The 20,716-nt window shown below is 50.5% G+C and overlaps 1 long non-coding RNA gene across 1 annotated transcript; it reads right to left on the reverse strand.

The window, feature by feature from the left end:
- Positions 1 to 1,340: 1,340 nt before the first annotated feature.
- On the reverse strand, positions 1,341 to 20,569 carry LOC116738246. Its single transcript, XR_004343948.1, has 3 exons — positions 20,420 to 20,569; positions 19,925 to 20,037; positions 1,341 to 3,492 (listed from the first exon to the last, which is right to left on the reverse strand). It is a non-coding gene; the product is annotated as an uncharacterized LOC116738246 (long non-coding RNA).
- Between the last annotated feature and the right edge of the window lie 147 nt (positions 20,570 to 20,716).

Raw genomic sequence — 20,716 nt, forward strand, 5'->3', positions numbered from 1 at the left:
GCAAAATGCCCAAATCTGAAAAAGCATGGAGCTCGTCGGTTGTTCTTTCAAGTAAAAAGCATGTGTCGTGAAAAAGCAATGAGTGATTCAGCTCACAATTCGACCACATGTGAGCTTTTCCTCCACGCTATCTGCAACGATGGTGCTTTTGTATGCAGCCAAAATGCTTTATCCGTCCTTCCCGCTTTTCTTTATACAGATCATTAAAAAGACAAGGGTCGATGGGGTGCCTGGGCGGCTCAGTCACTTAAGTGTCCAACCCCTGATTTCGGCTCAGGTCATGATATCACAGCTTTGTGGGATCGAGCCCCGTGTCAGGCTCTGTCCTGACAGCAGAGAGCCTGCTTGGGATTCTCTCTCTCCTCCCACCCCTCCCCTGCTCACATTCTCTCTCTCAAAATAAACAAATGAACAACAACAAAAAAGGCAAGGGTCGAGGTTTCATAAAGTTAACCATTTCATTGCCTCATTAGGGACATCCTTGGTGTCCTTACACACGTGCCAGTCTCATGTGTTTTAATGCAACTGGGTGACGGTCACAGATACGGCCATTCCTTGTACATTTTGATATGCCACATCCTTGATTCAAACCAACGTCAGTTTTACCCACCACCGCTACCAATGTTAATAGAATGAAAAATGCAAATGACGTCCTAGAGTTATGGAAATAGCTTTGACCTCAAGGACCCCCTGAAAGAGTTTCGTGGGCTCCCAGGTATCTCCAGACTGCACCTGGAGAACTGCTAAGCTAGGAGTGTGCAGTTGTTACTGCACCTCCAGAAACTTCCAAGCTGTCAAGAAGATAGAGCATAAACAGACACGATTACCATACGATGTGGTGAGGGTCAGGATGGAGGCATGGCAAAGAGAGCAATTTGTCTTGCACTGTGGAAACTGGCAAAGCTTTCACAGTGCAGGGAACTTTTGAAATGGGTCTTGAGGGTTAAGTAGGAGTTCACCCAGAGAAAGAAGGTGGATCTCTGTATTCCCACTTTCAGCAGGATGGGTCCTGGGCAGGCAAGGCCTTGGGAAACAGGTACAAAAGAAGAAAATAAACAGGAGAGTTCACATTATTAATAAAAATAACATTGGTCACCATCATGGAACACCTCCTCACGCTTTACCTACATTATCTACATTTATTTATTTATTTTTTAACCTTTATTTATTTTTGAGACAGAGAGAGACAGAGCATGAATGGGGGAGGGGCAGAGAGAGGGAGACACAGAATCTGAAACAGGCTCCAGGCTCTGAGCTGTCAGCACAGAGCCCGACGCGGGGCTCGAACTCACGGACTGCGAGATCACGACCTGAGCCGAAGTCAGACGCTTAACCGACTGAGCCACCCAGGCGCCCCCACATTAGCTACATTTAATTCTCTCCCCAAACCTATGAAATGCATGTGATTCTCTCTTTGTTTAAAGAAGATGGGTAAGTTCTCAAGGACACAGAGCAAATTCCTAAGGGAAATCAAGATTAAAAAGCAGGGGTGCCTGCATTAACATAGGTCAAACGCTCAGAAGTACCTGGCACATAGTAAGCACTCAATGTGTTTGAGCTGCTTTTGTTCTTACTGGTGTCCTCAGCGTACTCCTGCCTGGTCTCAGCTGCACAGCCCACCTTCTCATAGTAAGGGCAGGCTCTGTTAACACCACGTATTTTAAGCAGGTCTAGAAGCGTGAAAATACGTCGCAGCAAGAGCACTTTTCCTGCAAGCAGTTCTATTCCTGAAGGCTGATTCACTTGGGTCCCTCTGTTCCGTGTCTCATGCCCGCCAAACCTGCGTGGACCCGAGCGGTGTAAAGATAATAAAAGCAGGCCCTGAGGCCGAGTCCCAGGGAAGGCCCAGGGCACTCAGGGCCCTGATTTAAAATGCGCTGGGGTTGGCCTCATCTCAGCTGAGTCTCCTTCCCTTTTCAGTTCTGCCCGTTCACCCTCTGCGGGCTCCTGGGATGAGGCAACCATTCAATCCTGCTGTGCACCTGAAAACAGGAAGATATTCGGTGCATTCACCTTTGACCTATTTCTGCTGCTGTCATTCTAACAAGCAGGTGAGGAGAGCCCCCTGTCCCTGGGCTCTGCCCTGCCTGAAGCAGGCTGGCAGGCTGTTGTCCATATGCTGGCTTTGTCTGTTAGGTTACCAGACAAAGCGCCCCAGAATGCCAACTGCCCCGGGTTTGGTTACTCTGTTCTTGACGCATGATGAGCCCTTGGCATCGTGTGAATCCTGAGGATGGGATGTTGTGTGTGAGCTCCCAAGGGCAAGTCAAGAACATCAGTCGTGCTGGCGCTCCCAGGCCCTATTTATTTCCAAATGATCCCGGCCCCCAGGAACCCCTACTAGAAATGGAGCGCCTATCTGTGTAAAGGCTTTGTAGAGACGATCCATCATTTGCAACGTATTTCATCATCTTTCTAAGGCTGGTACAAATGTTCTGCCCGAAGCCACCACGGGGTTGGTTCAGTTTCTGTGGCCTGGGCTCAGCCACGATGGTGATGCTGTAGCACTTTCTACATGTCAACCTCTGGGTGCACCACTTCGCGTACATTGTCCGGTTTCGTCCTGAGCACAGCTCCTGGGAAGACTCCAGATAAGTCACTCTCCTGGAACCAGGAACCAGGACCAAGGCCAGTGTGATCAGATTCCCCAGTGTGAGTGCTTTCACTCTTCCATCCCCCTGGCTGGTCCTCTTTGCCAGCAGGCTTGGCTGAAATAAACTGGGGCAAAGCTGGAACCAGTATTTTTGGGGGTGTCTCTACCTGCATCAGACCTTTTACCCATGCATTATCTCATCTCATCCAGAAAATAGCCCTGAGGTACAGGAGATGATGTAGAGGCCCAACCTGCGATCAGCTCGCCCGCGGCCACGCGTCTCAAGCAGAGCAGGATCCAGACCCAGGTCAGCGTGAACTCCAAGTCTGCGGCCAGTGTGTCACACACGTTGTTTCCACTGCACTAGGACATCTGGGTCTTCTGGGAGCACCGAGGGAAACATCTGTGCAGTGAGCACGAGTGGCAGGGCTGGTTACTTCCAGTGAGAGGGAAGCAGGGAGGAAAGGTCTGAAGCCAAAAAGACTTGGGGGTAGGGGACTGCCATGGCGGGGAGAAGGGCGAGGAAATAAGAAGGCAAGTCCCCACGGTGCAGGAACAAGGAATCTGGGCAGAGCGTGCTCGTCCCATTGTCAGAATCAGGAGTGTCCACCCCTCCAATTCCTTCCAGATCATTCCAAACATCAGGGCTCGGTTTAAGCAGTACACGATCAATGGCGCCTTCCTCCAGCCCACGCTCAACCCGATGTCTGCTGGCATCTGCAGTCTGGGCCTCTCTCTCTGGATGTGAATTGCGTACAGTCACATACTGCGGTCTGTCTCAAGTGTCTCCAGATAGAAAGTTCCCATCGCACAGGAGGCACCCACTGAGGTGGGAAGTTGCTAACAGGGAGGACGTTGTCCTTTTTATTCTTCTCTTATTCTTCACAGGACCCAGAAGACTGGCAAAAACAGACATATGCTCAAATCAATGCATGTGGTGTGGAACTGATCCCATTTTATAGAGCAAAACAGAGGAACTCCTATAAATTAAGTCCGCAGTTCCAGGGTTATCTGATTTTTCTCTAACGATAAATCTGATCACTACAACACTTCAAATTAAAGGCAAATAAGTGTGGATTGATTTAAGAAGGAAGAGGAGGAGGAGAAGGAGAGAGAAAGGGGTAGGAAAGAGGAGGTGGGAGGAAGGGAAAAAAGATGAAGGGGAGGAGAGAAAGGGGAGAGATGAGGAGGGGGAGAAGGAAAAGCAGGGGATGGAAAAAATGGAGGAAATAATGAGAGGGAGGATGAGGAGGATGGAAAGAGCTGAGGAGAGGAAGGAGGAGGAGGAGAGGAGGGGAGGAGGGGGAGGAGGAGAGGGGGGGAGGAGGGGAGGAGGGGGTGGAGGGGAGGGGGGGGAGGGGGGGAGGAGGGGGAGGGGGGTAGGGGGGGGTGGAGGGGTAAGAGCTGAGGAAAGGAAGGAGGGGGAGGGGAGGATGGAAGGAGGGGGAAGACAGGAGGGGGAGGAGGGGGAGGAGGAGAGGAGGGGAGGAGGGGAGGAGGGGGAGGAGGGGAGGAGGGGGAGGAGGGGAGGAGGGGAAGGAGGGTAGGAGGGGGAGGATGGGTTAGAGCTGAGGAAAGGAAGGAGGGGGAGGGGAGGATGGAAGGAGGGGGAAGACAGGAGGGGGAGGAGGGGGAGGAGGTAGAGGGGAGGAGGAGGAGGATGGGTTAGAGCTGAGGAGAGGAAGGAGGAGGGGGAGGAGGGGGAGGGGGAAGAGGGGAGGAGGATGGGGAAGAGCTGAGGAGAGGAAGGAGAAGGGGGAAGGGAGGAGGGGGTGGAGGGGAGGAGGGGGTGGAGGGGAGGAGGGGTGAAGGGGAGGAAGAGGATGATGGGGAAGAGCTGAGGAGAGGAAGGAGGAGGGGGAGGGGAGGAGGGGGAGGGGAGGAGGGGAGGAGGAGGATGGGGAAGAGCTGAGGAGAGGAAGGAGAAGGGGGAAGGGAGGAAGGGAGGAGGAGGATGGGGAAGAGCTGAGGAGAGGAAGGAGAAGGGGGAAGGGAGGAGGGGAGGAGGAGGATGGGGAAGAGCTGAGGAGAGGAAGGTGGAGGGGGAGAAGGGGGAGGAGGGGAGGAGGGGAGGAGGAGGAGGATGGGGAAGAGCTGAGGAGAGGAAGGTGGAGGGGGAAGGGAGGAGGGGGAGGAGGTGAGGAGGATGGGGAAGAGCTGAGGAGAGAAAGGTGGAGGGGGAGAGGAGAAGGGGAGGAGGAGGATGGGGAAGAACTGAAGAGAGGAAAGAGGAGGGGGAGGGGATGAGGGGGAGGAAGGGGAGGAGAAGGAGGACAGGGAAGATGTGAGGAGGGGAAGGAGGAGGTGGGGGCAGAGGGGGAGGGAGGAGGAGGAGGTTTTGCTCTGGAATGGGACATAGAGCTTAAAACTGAAATGGGTACAAAATCAGATTGGTGACAGAAATAGCACTCTTTTCCGAAGCATGAATTCTATTTTGCCTAATCTAAAAAGAGATTTTTCTGCGATACAAACCTCCCCGTCTGTGCCTGCTTCACCAAGATGTAGGCTTCGATCGACTCCATCGAGTATGGAAACCTAACCCACCACAGAATGAACTATATTCGGGGCTCCGTCAGGTTAATCTCCAAAGAAATCTGACGGACAGGGCCGAGTCTTGAGGTAACACAGAACAGATAACCAGAGTCTGCAGCCCAGCCATCCCTCACGCGGCACAGCCTGGCACTGGGATGGTCCTCCTCGCGGGCAGACCTCGGTGACCGCCCCGGAGACCTCCCGTGCCCACTGCAGGGCCTGACACGGAAGCTGCTCCGCAAACAGTCACCAGCTCACATCTCTGAGCTTACAAACGCGGGCGACGACCGTCAAACTTGACCTACCATCAGGATTCGCCAGCTAATCTCAAAACTGGCCAGATTTCAGCCTTCTTCTCCAACATGGGTTTTCACGTTTCTTTTCTGTGGCATGTACTGTTGATAACGAACCTCACAGATGATTCGAGCATTCTGGGTATTTATATGGGACTTGAACCTTCCCTGAGGATTCAGACCTGCACTGTGAGGTCAGATTTGACCAAATGTGCGTCTGTGGTGTAGGCAACAGGTCTCGTTCTTGTCTTTTCTCTCACTTATCGGGGTTCAGAATTCTGTGTTTTGGGCTTACTTATCTTGTGTCTGTTTGCCCCCCTAAAAGTACTGATGTCCATAAAGACCAGAACCCTATCTAGCCTGTTCACCACAGCAGAATATGACCTGGCACTAATATGATGAATGACACATGGCAGGTGCTGCACAAACATTGAATGAATGAATGAATGAATGAATGGGTTGGATCAAACACCTCTTGGCTTCTTAGCTCCCTGAGACAGACTCTTGGGCTCAGTATCACCAGAAGGCCCTTGGCTGCCTGCTTGGGGTCCCCAAGCAGGCAGCCCTTTGTGAGTTGGCCAGTCATGTCAACATGGTGTTGGGACCCCAGATCTGACCTCCAGGGTGGCTGCAGGTCCTCATTTGGCACAGTTGAGACCAGGGGAGCCGTCGCCATAAGGGTGAGCTCGTGCTGGGGGCCTGGAGGACAGGCCCACTATGGAGCTTACTTGACCACTGTCCCAGTCAGGACCCGGCTTGGGAAGAGCATCTCTGACTTCAGTAGCCAGCACCAGCATGTGCACACACAGGAGGGCAGCAGGAAGGAAAGTATATCCCCCCTACACACCTGGCCATAACCCCAAGGTCAGGGAGACATGCACTTGGGGAAGGTGGGCCATATGTAATAATGCACAGCCTGACAGAGCTACATCTCTATTTTGCAAGACCTGTCCTCTAATGAAGTCACAGCAGGCGCAAGACACAGAGGGGGCTGGGGCAGGCCTCGGGAGAGACAATGGTGAACATATTCCACCCCTGGCACATGTTCTGGACTGCAGGCCCAGCCCCAACCCTCCAGGTAGGCTTCCTGTGGAATGACTTCTTCAATGAACCCATCCCTGTCCCGCAGCTCCGTCAACCACGGACACACTGACCTGCTAGTCAGGCTCGTTCTCACCTCCAGGACTTTACACAATTGCTTCCTTTCCCAGGACCCTCTTTCCTCAGGTCTGAGCATGGCAAGGTCGCAGTTCAAGCACCGCCTTTCAAAAGAAGCCTTCCCTGACCACCTACTGATATGCACCCAAAGTGATTTTGATCTTGATTTTGTTTATTTCTCACTTGCTTCTAAGTTCCAAAACCTGAGACCATGCCACGTTTCACGTACTCCCTTAGCCCAGCACAGGGAAGCACACAGAAGGCACCTGATAAACATTTATGCAGGTAAATGAGTACGTGACTGAGTGACTGAGTGCATGTGCTCAGTTCAATAGTGAGGACCAACATGGCTTCCCAGGGTCCATTCATTACCAGGCCTGTCCAGTCAAGACACTAATCCCAAGTCCCCTGGGACGGTGAGGCCAAAGCTCTCAGGAAGAGTCTCCCTGTAAGAACAGGCTCTACGTCCAGGTCCTGGCAAATTTTTATTTTTATTCAACACTGACTACATGGCAAGCACTTGACCTGCAAGCCTTTGTCTAATTCACAGCTTCCCTCTGAGTGGCCACCATCGTGACTCCCATTTCACAGATAAGAAGCCCTACTTGGGGAGGTTAAGCAGCTTGTTCAAGGTCTCTTGGCTGTGAAGTCAAGGACCTCGTTTGGCCCGCCCCTGGTGAGCCAGGGCTCAAAGGCCTCTTTCCTGCCTCCCTGCACCCCTCCAAGTCAGTCAGGAAGCCTGTGCCCGCAGGGGGCAGTGTAGGAAAGAGCTGTTCTCTGAAATGGCTGTTCCCATCCCTTCACCCAACAAGTATTGACCAGGCCCTTGCTCTGTGTAGGTGCCAAGGTCAAGGGCTGGAGCACAGAGACGGAGCCCCACCCACCTGCAGCTCAGGGACACCCGTGCTGCAGTGAGTCATAGCACAGTGGTCTTCTAGAAAGGTTTTTCTTAATTAAACGTAATTAAAATTCCTCAGGTTTTGAAGATTTCTTAAAATTCCTTGGGGGTGGGGGTTGGCAGTGAATGTGGAGTGAGCGCTAGCGTCTCAATTCAGGGGACACACTTGAGGCTAGGGGTAGCAGGACGGGAAGGTGGGGGGCCTTGGCCACACAGGCAAGCTGGCTAGGTGGGCTGGCCTCCCAGGGCTTGCCCCAGTTTGGAGCCATTTCCTCCCCCAATTCTGACTTCCTAGCTCTCCAGCCGTGAGCTCTGGACCCTGGCAGAGGACCACCGGGCACTGGTGTGGAGAAACGTGCCCTGCTCAGTATTTTGTAGCAGGTCTTAAAGTAGAGGCACCAAGACCTCTGCTGAGACACTGGAATTTTTCAATTTGAAGCCCAAAGTTTGCTCTCTCTCTCTCTCTCTCTTGTTCTTTCGTTCATTCATTCCTGGCAAACTGCGTGTTCTCTCCTCCTTCCCTGGTGAAGCCCATTGTCATTCCGGCAGCATTTCAGCCCACTGCAGGCATAGCGGAGGCTCCCTCTTCCAGATTTCTCTGTCAAATCGCTGGCAAGGACAAAGCCGTTGGGAGCAAGATGCGGTAACTAGCTTTTTAATTTCATGGCCCGAGGTTGTCAGGACAGTGCAGAGAGCATTGCCAACGATTCGGAGAGCGGCCCATGAATCTGGGGCACAGCAGGCAAGAACAAGGGACACTTCAGCTGGTGGGGGTGGGGCTGGGTGCTGGCAGCCACTTGGAGGAGAAAGTTCTCTTCTTCCAAATTTGTTTCGTTTGGATCCCATGTTAATTTAAAAAGATCAGTTCAGCAATTTTTCGCCCTTCCACAAGAAAGTGTTTTAGACGGCTGAGAAAGCAAAAAAGAAGTGTCCTTCTCCAGCGGGGATAAGGATCAGGTGGTCAGAGGCTGCTATGAAATGGGGCTTGTAAATTGGAGGGAGAGCTGCTGTATTTCCAAATCATTTTTGCAAACGTGGATGACAGCACAAATGCACCTCCAGATTAAGACAGTGACGCTGTCACAGTGAAAAGACCTGCATCCCAGCCCCAAGCTCAGGGACAGATTTGCCGTGTGACTGTGGGTCAGGGGTCCTCCCTCTCTGAGCTCTGCAAATTGAAAGGACTGAAGAAAATAATCCCTAAAATCCTTTCCCACCTTTACGCTTCTCTGCTTTTTTCCAAGCCCATCACTACCTTAAATCTGGGGTCTCTGGTCTCATGGGTGGGACCTCAGCTGGGTCTGAACTGAGAGGACTGAGCTGTGCCCACCCAGGAGGGGAGTGACAGAACCGCATCACGAAGGACAGTCACCGCTTTACAGCCGCACTGCCCGAGATTCCCCGCTGGACATACCCCATTAACCTTTTACACAGTTAAAGTGGTAAACTTGCGCTGGAGTTGGGATTCACGGTTCCCACAGCTCCGTCAAATGCATTCTCTTTCCAATTCCTCACATCCACCCCATAAAGTGAGGTCTTGTTATTTGCTCCATTTTACAGGAAAGGAATGTGTGATTCACGGACCTAAAGGTGGCCCAAGTGTGACCAGAACCCCCTTCCCCAGTACCCTCTGGCCTGCTCTGGGCTAACATACACAAGGTCTGCTTCCGGGAAGTGGCCCATAAGGGGAAGAGAAGCCAGCATGTGCGTCTTCCCTCCTGCCTCCCTGCAGCCTCACAACTGCTCCCTAATTGGCTGTTTTTGTCCAAGGCTCCTAGTCTCCAGCAACATGAACGGACGCTGGGTGATTTAAGCTGAAAGGGAATTTATAGAAAGGATACTGGGCAGCTCACGGAACAGATGGGAAGGCTGGAAAATGAGGCTTAGGAAGCAGGCAAGAAAAAAGCGAGGCCACACGGCCAGAATCAGAACCCAGACTCTCGCGACGGCCCCAGCCCAGTAATGTCACCATCGCAGCTGCCACGAACGCACAGCCCCTGGCTCCCCACAGCTCCACACGATCTCCGCTGGCCTTGGCCATGCGCCTGCACCTGAGCTGCAAGGGAGGCTGGGAAGTGGGGGATGCCTGGCATTTTCACCTTCTTATAGCGAGGCTCTGCCTCTCAACAAGTCGCCGAGGGTGGCACCAAGCCCCAAACGGGAAGGGCGCTGGGATGCCAGGCAACCACAGAGATGGGAAATGTGCACCATCCGTCAGGTAGGCTCAGTAATGCTGTGTGAACAAGACTTCCTAAATCTGAGCGGCTTCAAATATTAAAGAATTATTTCTTGTTCACCCTACATATCCATCAAGGGCCAGCTGGGGGCTCTGCTCCAGGTCATTCTTTGCCCAGATCTCAGGCTGACAGCACAGCCACCATTTCAGATACTGCCCACTGTCACCCCAGCAGAGCGAAAGGGAGATTCGAGTGACACATGTCACTTCTACTCATGGCTCACTGGCTGGACTACTCACATGGCCCTGCCTTGGGGCCAGCAGGTGCAATCCTGCCTCGGATGTAGGAGACAGAAAGCTGGGAATATCCGAAGAGCATTAAGGATGCCCACAGTCCACTACATGAACCCTGCCAACCACAGCCCATCTAGGGAGCGAATAGAGGAAAAACGCCCTGAAATGGAAATACGAGACCTGACTTTCATTCCAGGTTGAGCTACCAAGGTCTGTGTGTTCCTCTAGCACCTCCAAGGCTCGAGGGATCCCCCACCTTTGGGTGTGGTCACAGAAAGCCGTCCACTCCAATTTCAACTGCCAACAGCAAATGTCAGAGCACCATCTACCATGAAGCATCGAAGGGCCAGGCGTAATCCGACAGCCAGAAGTGCAGATCAGCCCCCTGGAGCTCAGGTGGGCAGGCGGCCTCCTCCTCCTCGCTCACGGGCTCCTTAGTCACTGCACTGTTTCCCCAGAAAGATGGATACTTCTCTGCAGCTCTACGTTCTCTCTGAAAATAAACCCTCTGCCTGCAACTGACGGACAGCAGCAGGAGCTGGGCCATCTACAGGCCACTGGGGCCATAATCTGCTTCAGCCACAGAGAGACAACAGACAAGCAGAATCCCAGAAAAGTGCAGAGAACCAGGCACGGAGAGTGAGGGTCTGCATCTCTGAAGGATCTCACACACCTGGCTCCGACTAGCTACACAGCCCTTCCTTAAGCTGTGATGTTGACACTTCTAAAAGGAGCGAGAGCAGGGGTGCCTGAGTGGCTCAATCGCTTAAGCGTCCCACTTCAGCTCAGGTCATGATCTCACAGTCCGTGAGTTCGAGCCCCACGTCGGGCTCTGTGCTGACAGCTCAGAGCCTGGAGCCTGCTTCAGATTCGGTGTTTCCCTCTCTGTCTGCCCCTCCCCTGCTCATGCTCTGTCTTTCTCTGTCTCAAAAATAAATTCAAAAACGTTAAAAAAAATTTTTAAAGGAGGAAGAGCAATTATTGGTAACAACTGGGCCAATGACCAACAGACTAAATACAAAAGCTCCCATCGACACCCAGTCCAGGGAAGAGGGCAGTTGTAGCTTCTGACAAGTGGGCTTCATAGATACAACACAGACCCCTAGTCTCCTCCCAATATACATGTGCCACTTCTTCCTTAATAATATGAACCACAATTTCTAACTGGAGGCTGCACCAGAAAGCTCTCCAAGACTGTGGCCAGCCATCTTGGATCACAAGGCAGCATTCCCAAGATGGTGGAGCTTAGGAGTCTGAGGGTCAGAGAGCCACCCTATCCGCCCAGGACTGCCTTCCTCCAGACTTTTCCATGAGACAGACAAACTCCTGTCGTGTGTAAGCCACTGCTATTTTGCGGTTTACAGGTCTTAGCAGCAAAATGCAACCGTGAACAGCTCTAACAGAAGCAGAAAAGTCATGTTGACCACACTCCTGTTTTCAAAGGAGTGTGGAGCTGGCTGAAAGGATGAGCTTCCCGCTTGGATGACCTCCTTGATGGGTCTGGGGATGCAAAAGCGGGACTGGGGCTCAGTCTGGAAAAGGGAGCTGAAGAGAGCTGACTTATGTTGCATCCCACGATGAGAAGTGGGCATTCTGGTGGCAAACTGTGAGGGTGGGAGTGAAGATGGGCACGGGGAGAGGGGCCGGGAGATAAGCTGGACAGAGGCTTGTGCACTCACGAGGAGAAAAAGCTGATCACGAATCCCTCATGATAAGGGAAGCCCTCTATGAGCAAGAAGGTTGAAGGTACAATTTGCAGTTTGTTTTTTAATTTTTTTTTAATGTTTTTTTTCATTTATTTTTGAGAGAGGCAGAGACAGAATGCGGGTGGGTTGGGGCAGAGAGAGAGGGAGACACAGAATCCTAAGCAGGCTCCAGGCTCTGAGCTGTCAGCACAGAGCCCGATGTGGGGCTCGAACTCACAGACCGTGAGATCATGACCTGAGCTGAAGTCGGACACTCAACCGACTGAGCCACCCAGGCGCCCCCAGTTTGTTTTTTAATGTTGCTGAAATGTCAGTGCCTCCTCTGCTACCCTCAGAATTTCAGTTGGTAATAAAGAATCAAGATGCTGATTCTTTATACAAAAGACCCACAAGCTACAAGGAACAGGGTAGAGGCACGAGTGCCAAAGCAGAGGTGACCATGGAGAATTGCAGAAATTGTGGAGGGGGTCAGGCTTGGCCTTCTGCAGGGCTCAGGATGGCCACGGTAGGGGTAGGGGTGAACAGTCTTATCTAGATCTCAAGGGGCATGTGACATCTGCCACTTGTCTCCTCATTGCTCGTCTCCAGCTTCACCCAGTCTGTGCTGTCCTAGAGAAATTTCTACAAACCGCACATCGGATGCTGGTCCTGCCCTATGTAAAGATTATCATCTCCACCCCAAGGTCAAGTTCAACTGCCAAAATGGTAGCATCTGAGACCCCAGTCCACTTCATCAACTTCACCTCTCTCTCTTTTTTGTAAGTTTATTGACTTTTGAGAGAAAGAGAGAGAGAGTGTGTGTGCACAGGCAGGGAAGGTGCAGAGAGAGAATCCCAAGCAGTCTCCACACCATCAGTGCAGAGCCCGACTCGGGAGTTCGAACCCATGAATCATGAGAGCCGAAATCAAGAGTCAGACACTTGGGGCGCCCGGGTGGCTCAGTCGGTTAAGCGTCTGACTTGAGCTCAGGTCATGGTCTCACAGTTCGTTGAGTTTGAGTCCCGCGTCGGGCTCTGTGCTGACAGCTTGGAGCCTGGAGCCTTCTTCAGATTCTGTGTCTCCCTCTCTCTCTGCCCCTCCCCTGCTCACACTCTGTCTCTCTCTCCCTCAAAATAAATAAACATTAAAAAAAAAAAAAAAAAAAAGAGACGCTTAGCCAACTGAGCCACCCAGGTGCTCCAAACTCCTCTCTTGCTGGTCCCCACCACACCCCACCCCAAATACATGCTCTACAACCCCACAGAGCTTGGAGACATGCAACTCTTTTCAGAATATACTTACGCTCTTCAAGCTTCTGGGCCTTTACCCAAGCTGACCCTCTGCCTGAGACTCTGAGCCTCCCCTTCTCTACCTACTTATCCAGGGAATCTTAATCACAACAGAAGGGAATTCTGGCTGATTCATGCAGTAAAGGAGGTAGTAACGGACATAGTGTGGCTCCCAGAATCTCTGGGAAGGCCAGAGATCCAGGCTTGAGGATGACAAGGCCAGGAGCTGCACCCAAAGTCCCACTACTAGACATTTCATGGTGACACTACTGCCCCAATGCTGGGACAGACAAGGCAGCAGCTGCCTCTGATGCTGCCCATGCAGGCACCGGACCCGTGGGGCCCCTCTGAAGGGGGTGCCACCTCCCCTTACTTCTTCATATGCCCCCCTGCGGCATCAGCGGGCCAGGGTGGCCTCTGACAGCTGGAGTCCAGGCTACATGTTTGGGAAGCGGAGAAATCAAGTCTCTGGGCTCTACGCCTCCTGCCAGCACTCATAAGCTGGAGACTGCCCAAACGCAGGAAAGGTGCTCAAAGGAACTTCTAAAAAGAAGGGCAAATGCCCACTGCGCTCATCAGGACCCTGCTCCAACAGTGCCTCCTTGGTGACATTCTCCACGGCTGTGTCGAGCAGTTCCCTGCACCCCTTCTGTTCCCTCTGTACCCACCTCCCTCCTCAGGCACTCTATTAAGGACCTCCCTCCACGTTTTGAACTCTTCCAGGATGAGGACCAAGGCAGAGATCATGTCTGTATCTCACCTCTCCCCTCTAGCCCTCTGTACCTAGAACAGAATGTGGGTATCATTATTTCTGAGTGAACAAATAAGTGATTTAGCTCCACTACCAAGGACACATACGACAAGAGGACAATGAGTAATAACCATGACTTATGTATGCACTTACCGTGCCCTCATTTCTGTGCTAGGTACTTAATGTACAATATTTTATTGACAAGTAGGGCTGATTTGGGTCCTCTCTGTTTTGCAGGTGGGGAATGTGAGGCCGATTAAAGAAGTTAAGTAACTTGCCAAAGACACTCAGCCAGCACTGCTGACCTGGGCCCCAAACCAGAAGGCTACCTCAGAGGGTTGGTCAGAGAAGGCAATGGAAGGAAATCAGGAAGCTGGTCCAGCACGACGTAAGTCCACGGGCAGCTTCTAGAGCCTTCCTACCTAGGTTGTCTCAGGGGAGGGTAAGGACACAGGGTGCGGGAGCTCCCAGTGGCTCCCTACACTCCTCTGTCCTTGAGCCCCGAAGGATATAAATATCCCACTATAGCCTGGAGTCCCCAGCAAAGCAGACACCAGGGCAGGGCTGGGGGTGGGGGACAGCAGACAGCGGGTAGAGGCAGGGGGAAGAGCACCAGGCTGTCATAGATCTGGGCAGGGACGCTCAACCACCCAAGGACCACGTTAAACAACAGCCCCTTTGGCCCGGAAAGAGCTTCCTGAGTTCAGGAACAATAAAATCTACATGCACATACCTCCTCACCTGTGCACAGGCCCTTTCCTGTTCAACAAACCATCACCAGTCTTCTCTCTAGAACCATCACAGGTAGCATGGATCTAGAACTTAGCACCTGCCAGGCACCACATCCCTTGGAGGTAGGTTCTGTAATTACTGTCATATCACACATGAGAAAACGGAGGCTCCAAGAAGAGAGCTGACCCATGATTCATAGCTACAACGTGGTGGGCGGGCCAGAATTCCATCCCAGGCCCGTCTCCAGAGGTCACAGTCCTCCTAAAATGTTACAGAAGGCAGAACCCAGGCTTTAGGCATCGGGCAGACCCAGCGTGAACTTTGCTTGTGACTTCCCCTCCCTGCACCTCAGTGTCCTCATCTGTAAAATGAGAAGAATGTCTGTCTGCCTTGCAGGGCCACTGTTCCAACTACAGATAGTGGGGGCCCCACTGGGGCCAGGTATACAGTAGGCACTCAATAACTATGACTTCCCTCCCTCTAGCTGGGGCAATCTGCTTCTCCTCCTGCCATAAATCTTTGGAATTTCAGTGGTGTTTCCAGGACAATCCAACACACCCTAAAGCCACCTCTCTCTCAGAAATGGAAGCGACTTCCCTCAGCTCAGAGACCTCTGCTTGCCCTGACAGGGCCTGGCTACAGAAAGTGGCCCCTGAGCCACACCCAGACACCCAGCACCTGGCCTCTCTTTGCCTCTGGGGTGGGGGTGGTGGGGTGTCGGGAGGGTCATTCCCCCGGGCCTCACGGTCCAGTCCTCGAATTTAGACGTTCTCTCCAAATACGGCTAAATACACAGTCACAGAGAAACGCCAAAGGAACAAAGAAGACAACTGTCACACAGCTTTCAACTTTGTCCAACGGTTATACCACAGGGCGTGTGGCACACTTATGAATTTATAGGCATCACATGTGTGTCATGCCTGAATTATCTTAGAAGCAGCACCATCACATCACATCACAGTATATTGCATGCATCTGAAAGATGTTAGATTGTTACTGCTGACACCTCTCACAGAAGGTTCTTCTGGCCACCCTGTTTCAACTCCCTTCTTCTGACAGATAAACAGTCAGGGAGAAGATGTCACCCACATATTCAAAGGAACCTTTATCAATGGCAATTGCTGTTAGGTCAAAGTGGCCACATGGGCACAAGGGTGGAGGCTGGGAGTAGGACTTGGGGAGGGGACGACGGCGAGAAGCTGAAAACCCAGATGCCGAAGACCATCACCCTTTCTGGCCTGTTGATGGGTCCAGAAATTTCCACCTAGAGAGGCCACAGTCCCTGACCCTGGCCCATTGTCAGAACCTCCTAAGAAACTTGTTTAAAAATGCAGATGGCCATGACTCACCTCTAGGGACTGCTTCTGTAGGTTTGGGGGGATAGCTGAGCATCTATGTTTTTAATATGGTCCTCAAGGAATTTGGATGGCTGCCAAAGTTGAAGAAGGACTGACTGACGCTGTCTCAAAGGGGGCACATAGTAAATGAGGCTGACTTGTGGCCATTTCTAGACATGAGCTGAAGGGATGGGCCCTGCGAGAAGGAAGTTGATTCAATGATGCATTCAGTCACTCACTCATTCATTCGTTTTTCAGTTATTTCTCAGCTGATGGATTTAGCGGGGGAATGCGGTCAGGGTTGTATCAGTCAGACTGGACTAGGGTCTGCTGTCCTAACAAACAGCTCCAAAAGCTCAGTGGCTTCGAACAACCAAGGTTTATTTCCCACTCCTGCCACATGTCCATTAGGGGCCAGTGGGGCCTCTGCTCCACACCTCCTCCCTTTGGGACCCAGGATGACAGACCAGCCACTATCTTAAACTGTGCTTCTTATCATAACAGATGGGGAAGAGAGTTCTTGGAGTGTCCCATGTGGGTTTTTAAATGTTCCATCACTTCTGCTCACAACTCACTGGCTAGAACTTGTTACATGGCCCCAACTAACCCTCAGGGTATTGGTTCATGACTGCTGTGCCTTTATGCTACAGCAGGAAGGGGTGCTTCTTCTATCAGTAAGGCAAAGCTTGCCCAGGAACCTCGGCTGATTATCTCTTTGGCCAGAAGCAGGACCTACGGCCACCCCTAGCAACAGTGGCATCTAGGGAAGTATATACTTCAACAGGGCACGCTGCAGCCTCTTCTGCTGGTAAAGGAGGAGAATAGATACTGGATAAGCAACTAGAAATAAATAGGAAGATAGGGAGTGTCACTGGAGAATGAGAGACAATGTTGGCAGTGTGACAACGAGAGATGGTGGAACCGGACCCCAGCAGCAACAGCATAGAGGACTTGACTGCGAACTTGGCTTCACTGGGCTCACCAGCTTAGGGGTTGGCTGAGTGTTTCCCTACGTCATCACAAGATTAAAACTCCCAAAGTAATGCATATGTTAATCAAGATTTCTCCCCCCAATCATAGACTACAACTGAGTGCATTAGAATGTTGTATCAAGATGGTATCGTTAGCTATTAATGGCCTACTACAGGGGCGCCTGGGTGGCGCAGTCGGTTAAGCGTCCGACTTCAGCCAGGTCACGATCTCACGGTCCGTGAGTTTGAGCCCCGCGTCAGGCTCTGGGCTGATGGCTCAGAGCCTGGAGCCTGTTTCTGATTCTGTGTCTCCCTCTCTCTCTGCCCCTCCCCCGTTCATGCTCTGTCTCTCTCTGTCCCAAAAAAATAAATAAACGTTGAAAAAAAAAATTAATGGTCTACTACATACCAGGTTCTGCATATATATGATCACCCTAATTTTCAGGACAACAAAAGGTAGGTATTAATATCATCCCCACTTTACAGGTGAACAAGCCAACACTCATATTGGTTAATGGATGACCCTAAGTCAATAAGCAGAGGTGCTATGTCTAAACCCAACCCAGAATCCAAACTTCTCTCTTTCTTCAATATTATCTCAGGTTGCCTCTTTCCCTAGACACCTTTCAGGAATAATAATGTGAAATGACAACATGTTAAAAACACCAAAGCCTGAAATGATATCTGAGATGCATGTCTGGTAATAAAGGCAGTAATAGTATTGACTGGTGCTGAGGACTCCTGCTTATTAAAGCTCTGTTTTTTGACGTGTATTTGGATCCATTTTGTCATTAGATACGCTGGAAAATAACAGACAGAAACAAACAAAAAGCAGCTGAGATCACATGGTATAGATACAGCCAACACACTACAGACAGGCAATCTTGAGAAACTCTGGATGCTGTTAATTAGGAAATGAACAGCTGTCCAGCCTAAGAATTGGCAGGGCTCCCTGGATGACGACACAGAAACAAGGAGAAAAAGGGCCACACCATGAACATGAATAACAATCAACAACGTATCTACCCCAAGTGGCTGTAGTGTCTAAATGCAGTCCTGGATTTAGCCATAGTGCTCTGGAATGCTCTTGCTTATGGACCAGGATCTTGGATTACATGGTTGGAAGGTTACCAGGGCAACCTTTCTAACCTGGGGGCTCACTGCCCCAGCCTCCTACTCTATTTAGTCATGTATTTAGTCTATTCTATACTTAGAAGAGCAAATTTCCCATTCATGATTTTTTCCATCCATCCATCATACATCTTCCAAGAGCCTGTATGTACCAGGCCCTGTTCTAGGTGAAACAGACAATCCCTTCATGGAATTTAGAGGTCAGCGGGAGGAGACAGAGGTAAATCAAACAACCCCCCAACCCAAAGGTAAATTTGCAACTGGAAGGTTATTAAACATTTGCTAAGGGCCAGGGATTATACTAAAAGGACTGTCAAAATGGTGCTTAATCTTCTCCAAGGTCCTGAGGAGTGGAGGCTTGGAGAGGTGATTCAGCTTTCCCAAAGTCACACTGCCCCAAAGTGACAGTTGGAATTCCAGTCCTGCGCCATCTGATGCAAAAAGCCCGTGCATGCACGTGGCTGCTTTTTCCTATCTCCCTTGGCAACCTATAGATCTCAATTCTTTCCAGCTCCGGCCCTTTCTGTTTCGAGACCTGAGTTTAGACTTAATGAGTTTCCACTCTTGTATGCAATCTTTGATATAAAATATTCCAGAACCTAGTACGTGAAATTCACTGGGATCAGGAAACCTGTTTCAGACCAGTTTTAAAACTGAGCTTCAACAATTATTTTTTTTCCTAAAGGATACCTGAAAACGAGACGACCTGGGCCAAAATTAAAGCAATGACCTGTATAGAATTTCTAAAGGTGATGGATTATTAACGGAGCAATGGCGCCCCCCAGTGACCACTGTGTGCTACACATCCCTTGACTCGGAATGAGCACATTCTAGATGTAAGCAGTGGCTTCCGGTTGCAAGTCTGGATGAATAATAAGTCTTGATCACCTTGGCTCCTCAAACCCTCACCCCACCCCATTTATATCAATTCCAGAGGCAAGGTCGCAGACATATGGTGCAGCATCTTCTCACGGTTCAGAGTTCCACCCGCCGGGACACAAGGTCCCCATAACCCACAGTGAGATTGCCAAAGGGTGAACCACCTACTGCCAATCTCCAGGATCACGTTTCCATTAGATCAACAGATTAATCCATCATTTCCTGCTACAATGCTTCTTTTCTGAAGGTTGTGGCTTAAACGATACCCACCCTCTATACACACACACACACACACACACACACACACAATACACACACTCTGATCCTATCCTAAAACTAAGGAAACAGACAGGAACTTACACATTCACTTTGAACTAGGTATTGTGCTACAGGCTGCAGACACAGTGATGAACAAGATGTGGTCCCAGCTCTAAAGCTTATGCTCTAGTAGGGGAAACAAATGGCTAATTAGTCTATAAACGATTCACTTTTAATTATAATAACTGCTACAAAAATTAGGCTCTGAGAGTCTATATCAGGGAGACCAAAACCAGATTAGGTCTGAAGGTCAGAAATGTGCCCTGGGGAAAGCAAGTCAGGTGTGCTGTGCCAAAAATAGATAAAAGGCTGGTCAAGGTGATCAGAGTTGGTTGGAGGAGAATAAACATGGGGCCCAGGTAGCCTGAACGGGGCTTCTCCTGAGGCTACAGGTAGTAAGTGTGAGGTCAGTTAATAAGAACAGGCATTAGCTAACCTCAAGGATGGTGAAGTATTAAGAGAATGTCATTAACATTAAAGTTTGCATTTAATTGAGGAAGACTGACCTGATGTTAAAGGTGAATATAAACTAGCACCTGAATACTTATCTTGAGGATTAATTTAAACTCTCTTGAGTAGGAAACATTAGTGTGGAGAGCATCCCAAATCTCTCTATTCCGCCTCTTCCCAGTAGCCACAGATATTGCAGAATTTATTATTTATATCCCCCCACCCCACACTGCTTATGTAAGATGAGAACATAACAATGGCACACACCATTGCCCCAGTCCTGGGCAGGAGTTGAGCTAGTAACAGGCAAAAGGCTGAAAGGAGACTATGGTGGGGGCAACCGTGGGGTTCTCGTGGTGAACTGCGGCTAAAAACAAGTCAGGATAAAAAGCCTTACCTAGTGTGTGATGCCAGCTAGATCTCAGAAGGAAGCATACCTTAGGTTAAACACTGCCAGATTTGGATTCGGAACACCTGAGTTCAAAGCCTCGTCTTCAGCCTATAGCTACGTAATCAGGGCAACAAACTCTTTGCGTCTCCATTTCTGTATCTGGAAAACAGCAATAACAGTATCTGCGTTTTAGTTTCTTGTCAAGCCGTGTGTACCAAGTGCTTTAGCTTCATTCCTGGCATATTCCATTTACTCGACATTAGTTTATTATTATTATTACTACCGTTATTAGGACAGTGTCTAATAACTGGGAGGAAACCCACACACGTAAGAAAAAATTCAGGGGAACTTTTCGTCACAATGTTCTGCTATTTTTCAATTTTCTAAATATGCACTGCTATTAAAATCTGAAAGGATAAAAAAATATCCACACATAATACAAATTTGACTAGTCTACTGTTTTTTCCCAAATTTCCCGGGCTCCTATTGTTCAAGGAGGACGTGGGTGTGCCTGTTAGGGCACAGATTCCTAGACCCTTACCCAGTAATACTGAATCCGAACATCTCAGGGACAAGCCTGTTAATTTATACTTTTAACCAGCCCCACAGATGATTCTTATAATCGGGCATTTGCCGAGACCTGCAGATTCAAGGCGAGCGCTGCAGCGACTGGACGAGGAAGGCCAGCGCACGTTGCGGCAATCACGAGGGCCTGAGCCTACAATTCCCATACTGCCCCGAAAACTGACGCCAAGCCAGCCGGAGCCTGCCGGGAGTTGTAGTTTCTGTCGGCTAGACCTCTGCCTATAAGAAAGGAGGAGGTGACTGCCGAAAACTT

This window comes from Lynx canadensis, chromosome A1 (genome assembly GCF_007474595.2).
Source record: "Lynx canadensis isolate LIC74 chromosome A1, mLynCan4.pri.v2, whole genome shotgun sequence".
Lineage (NCBI taxonomy): Eukaryota > Metazoa > Chordata > Mammalia > Carnivora > Felidae > Lynx > Lynx canadensis.